Raw genomic sequence first — 6,000 nt, 5'->3', positions numbered from 1 at the left:
AACTTGTGTCGTTTAAACCTTACTAAAAGAATCTTAAAGTGGCTATTAATACAATAGTGTGAAGCTGGGTAGCCTACAAGGTGACAAGTTATTGTACACGGTATCAAGTGCACATACCTGTTCGGTTTCTTTGATACAAAACAAGGTATTTTAAAGTTTACAACTGAAATTTTAAACACAATTTTAACACGTTTTCTCTGCCGCCCACGTATTGATTTTAAAGTCCAGGCCAGCTTAAGATGATGTAACGGGCCTGTTAAGGGAATAAAGACAATATATATTAACATGCAGACAATAGAGAAAGCTCTATCAGAAAGAGAAAAAAACGTCAGACACGATTAGACAACTACATAAAAAAAAATAGGACCGGCTCTTTGAACTAGTGTCAGTGGGTGCATCACCGATGTAGATACAAAAGAAATCTCTAGGTGTGAGCTGTATGGCAAGGAACATGTATAGTAAAATTGTCTACCTTGTTTGTCAAGTAAATTGTTTGGATTGCTTCGATTTCCTGTGGCATGGCACTGTTCCTTATGATATGACACGTACGCATCCTTAAATACCTCGTTACACTGTGATACAACACAGTAAAATGCCCTCCATACAATACACTATACCCAACACGGCGTTTATTCCTAATAAAATAACGTTCGTTTTCTACAATATTTGCAACTTGGGAAAAAAGAATGTAATGGAATTGAAAAAAAAATAGTAAAAAGGCCGGTAAAATACATTGCTGAAATAATTTTATTATTTTTGTTTTAATCAAAATGTGTAGAGATTGTATGAGCTACCAAACTTTGTGTATGTGTGTGTATATGTGTGTGTGTATTTGTGTGAGTATGTGTGTATGTTCTGTGTATCGAGCTACAGTTTGCATTTTTATCTCATCACTAGAGCTACGGCAACATCTATATTTAGCATCGATAACGTCTAACAAGGATAACGCACTTATCGGTTATTCCTAAACACCTGAAAAAGGTGTGTAGATCTATGTGTAGCACCACGCGAGGTGTTTAGATCTATGTCTATCATAGTTCGAGGTGTGTAGATTTATGTGGATATTTGCTCGAGGTTAGTGTTAAAATGATTGGCACTTTGAAAATTGTTTCATTCGAGATGTAAATAGAATGATTTATAAATAGAATTATAATGAAATTACGTCTACTTGAGCTTGGACGTTTAGCTCGTGTACTCTAGTCTATCTCTGATGGTGTCATTTGAGGGGGAATTGAGAATAATTTATTTAATAAGCTTTCCCACACAGCTGGTGTTTATAAGTGTTTCCCCAATGGTTTGGGGTCTACGATCAGAAAAGCAGCTTTGAACAATCCAGTGGTAATCGATTTTTTGATGGGCACAAAGCCTAGAACAAGCAGAATAAACTTGTCGTCGAATTTAGCTCTCTTCACCTTCAAGATTTTTAAAAATCTGACCTGCGTTTCATAAACATCAGCTCTTTATTATATTATAATTAACTGTAGGCCAACCCGAATTATTCATCCTACCCGTAAATAAATATTTACATTACATTATGTTAACGTACAAATAGAGACGATGTAAGCGTCTTGTATACGGGTCAATTACCCTATCATTTCTCTCCTATTACTCACCTCAACTGAATTATACCCATATGAATTACCCAACCCTTTCTGTTAAGTACACACATTATACCTAGTATAAGTAAAATTTAAAACTCAGAGCACTTTTTACATTCAATACATTCCGGAAAGCGTCAGGTACATACTGCTAGTTTTGTATTTTTAAAAAGTGTTTCTGCTGGCGAATGTTCATGGTTATTATAACACACTGGTGATATTCCTACAATGTAACCATTTTTGCCACCGTAACCAACACACTTGGTACTGTGACATATCTGGCCATGGTTAGAAAATACATGCGTCAGTATTTCAATTGAATTCTTGAAATAGCTAAATCTATTATAGGTCTGAATCATCACATATGTGATTGCCATATGACTACACTGTACTAAAATGAGGCTAAATTCATCTACCAGATTTTTCATAATGCGTCTCTCTGACTTTTCACTATATAACAACATAAGTTTTCATAATACACAATTTAATCAACAACTCTGTTTTGCTTTTGACAGCTCCTACGACCCAGCTGATGTCAGGTTGTACACAGCTTATATCACATGTCGATAACAGCCCACGAAACGTCATGGAGTTGATAACTTAGCCCCAGGTAAACAGCTAATTATTTGTTATAAAAAAGTTGATAGTCTAAAAGTTACCTGTGTACAGAGTTTATTTCGGGCATCTTTTCAGAGTTCAACGGGCTTCACGAAACACGTCCGCAGTCTGCCTCTCTCCTGGACGTGTTAGAGAAATGTTCAATTTACTTGGAAACTATTATACTATTATACTTTAACAGACGTAAACTATCGTCGAAACTAAAGTGCATACCATCTGAAAGCTTTAAATTTCACTGAAGAAAAATGTCTGAAATAAACACTATTAATGTACACGTGACGTGTGGTCAATCTCCATTGTGGACCAACCACCTTGACATTTGTAATAGATAAAAGGAATAATAAAATAATCTGCAAAATAAATAAAAAATCTTCTTTTTTTCTGAGGTGTTGTTTACTTTTGTATTTCTGCTGCAAAAAAAAAAGACTCTTCAAGTCCAGGTTAAATTGTTTATTATGTGGACACCAAATTTATTGTGACTTTTTAATTGCTAAAAACTTTTTATTACAATTGACGTTCAGGGTAAATCGATTTGTTTAAAATGTGTGCGTACACAGATAACCCATTTGGGCCAATTAGAAATCAATAAAGATTTAATTTTAAAACTGTGAACTAAATATTTCATCCGCTAGAGAAATCGAATAATATAATTGATTGTGTATTTTATATTCTGCTATTATTTTGCTGTCCTGTGCTCTATATTTATTCTTATATCTTATTTTCTAAATGCCACATTAACTGGAAGTATGTGAATCTAAATGTGAATCCAAAACATTAGTTAATTAATATTTCCAGCACGCTTCAGTAATACAATATTATATTAAATTGTAGCTTGCAAGCGAAGAAAAGACTACTTTAGGAGATGATGAGTTATACAATGTAGCTCTTTACAAACCAGCTTACCAATCGTCGTTATACGCTAATTGGTTTGCGAATAATGGAAATGATGGCAGAATGAGTGGCTTCATTATGAATAATGGTTGTATACATACCTTGAACGAAAGTAACAGTTGGTGGATGGTGGATCTGCTGGACATATATGTCATCAATTCAATCATTTTAACCAACAGGTGAATTCACAAAACTGGTTGTGTTAATGTAATAAACAAAAAATGTTACCTTTGTTAATTAACAAATAATATATTTTAAGCACACTTATCTAATGGAAATTGTTTGTATATTTTATAGAAATGACAACAGCGAGGTTGCTGCGAGGTTACACATTTTCCAGATCGATGTGTTCACCAAAGATCCTAGACTGGTCTCAACCTTTCCTTTAGAGTCTGGAGACATTTGTTACAACCAGACATCAGCTGCTACTATTGGAACCTTCACATGGAACTGTAGCAAACATCTTGTTGGCCGCTTTGTTCGTCTAATCCGGTGAGTCTTATCAAAACGTTTCTAACAATAGACAGAGCTAATAAGCCGGATAATATTTTGCAGAAATTTGCAATATACTTACAGAAAAAGTAAAAGTGAATCTGTTTCTACAATAACAGTTTCTTTTCACGGACTAATTCTTTAAAAAAAAATTATGACATGTTTTGTTTATATTCTTTATAGAAACTGTAAAAACATTTAATAGTGTACCAACGTCATTGTGTATGCAGATTAGAAGCACTGTATCATTTATATTTATGTTTCTAATTGTAATTTTGTTTTCGCTTTACGAGCATAGGTCCCATGCTCTTTAGTAAAGCGTGAATCTTAGTTTAAAAACGGCTGCAGTTTATAATTTTCCGTCATGATTCGTAGCTTTAATATGTTTAGCATGCGAGGTCAGCACTATCGTGTTTGGGTCAAATTGTCCCGAAACAGAAAATTCGGACCCAGGATCCGCAATTACAATAAAACAATAAACAATACTTCAAATGATATGATAGAGCAAATAGCCGTTGCTGTTATAAGCGATTCGCCGAAAAAGCTATGATAGTCGTTATATGTGTTGCATCTAAAAAAATTATCATGCGGGACTTAAAGATACTACTTTTTTACTGAGACTCCTATAAGTAGTGCGTGTTCTAATTTTCTAATTCGTGAAATATATTTAGACAACATTAGTTATGTCCCCTGTAATTTGTATTGCAACGATAACCCTCACGGATTGTATATTTCTAACAGGTACACCCATGATTTTCTCAACTTCTGTGAGCTGCAGTTGATGGCCACATTAGGAACAACACAAAACAGCGAATTTAAAATGTATGACAACCAGAAACTAACAATGACGTCATTACTTGACCTCACAGTGTCCAGTCACGTGACCTGTGGCTCCCAATGTCTAGAGAAACGTTACACAGACGGTTGTGCTTCTTTCAACTGGTTCCCTTCTACACGTCTGTGTCAACTGTTGAATGTTGATCCAAGAGATACAACTCTTCTATCAACACTTGTCGATATTGCAGACGTCCAATTCTTTATAATGATATAATATATATGTAGATAAAAAGCATTGTACTGATTGCAATATTCACACTATAGTATTTTTTTTAAAAACATTTTTAAAAACTATACCTACTTATCACTTAAAATGGGTCTAAGACATTACCCCCAGCAGTCATTTACCCCCCCCCCCCCCCTCTTTCCCCCAGAAATCACGCCCTGACTACCCGTAGGAGCAATTACGCCCTGTCAGTGACCGCCAAAACCATTACCCCAACTCAGTATGACATATACCCCAACCTCCCTCGATAGGTTTACGTTTACGAGATGAAGATTGACATGAGTTTTTAAAGATAGCAATAACTATAGATTTATTAAGTATAGAAAAGAGATGAAAATACTTATACCTAAAATGTCGCTAATTAAATGGGTTGTTTATTTACAGAATTGTATTAATTATTATATTTATTTTTCAGTACGTATGGTAATGTTGTATAAACGCGTGTGAAGAAGAGAAATGTTAGAAGCGAATGACGCAAACGTTAATCTCAAATGTGTCTGCGCTGTTTGGCATGGCCACGGAGTAGGGTATATTATTTGAGCAGAGAAGTGTTCTACACATTAGTATATAGATACTATAGTATGTATCTATTTTAAACAGAAACATTTAACAGCAGGTGTAATAATTTAGAAATGACAAAAAGCTTCGAGGCTATGGAAATTGAATTTTTGAAAGTAAATATAAGATCAAAGCTAAAAATAAAATCGAAATTGTTTTGTTTTTTTACGATTAAACACGCACCTACCAATAGCCCAATATTAGATTATCCATGTCTTATATCAGTCGATCCTCTATGTACTACACAGTGGAATTTTCATGTTTTAGTACGGTAGACTGCCCGTGTCATAGCGTAGATAGATAAAAATAAGACTACACTGGTAGAGACCAGGCCTAATAAGGACGGTGGTAACTTGACGGTAGACGATTTGGTGCGAGAGTATGTGCGCGTGTTTAGTAAAATATTTGTAGCGTGAGTGACAAGTTAGCTTGACGCGACATTGTAATCGATGACATAGGACGCAGTGAAGACATTTGGGGTTTAGTCATAGTAGAAAAAAAAAACGTGTTTTTTTATCTAGCAGTGTAGTTCTCGTTCGTTCAGTTTTTTAGTTAATAATAAAGTTAATTCTATTTTATGATCGAAGTTGTTGATGTCGTTAGAGTCGTCGGAAAATAAGAGTGTTTCCGCCACATGTTTATAGTTGGAGTATTAGTATTAGAAGATGTTATTATATATATATATATCAGATAACACGCATACAAATACCCCCATCACAAAATGCTGTCTATTTACTATCAAAATATAAATGTTTATTTTAAAATGTTATTACTACGCGG

Source organism: Physella acuta, unplaced genomic scaffold (assembly GCF_028476545.2).
Source record: "Physella acuta isolate Inbredline_101_S28 unplaced genomic scaffold, ASM2847654v3 ptg000489l, whole genome shotgun sequence".
Lineage (NCBI taxonomy): Eukaryota > Metazoa > Mollusca > Gastropoda > Physidae > Physella > Physella acuta.
The sequence above is the reverse complement of the archived record's forward strand: the minus strand, read 5'-3'. Positions refer to the sequence as shown.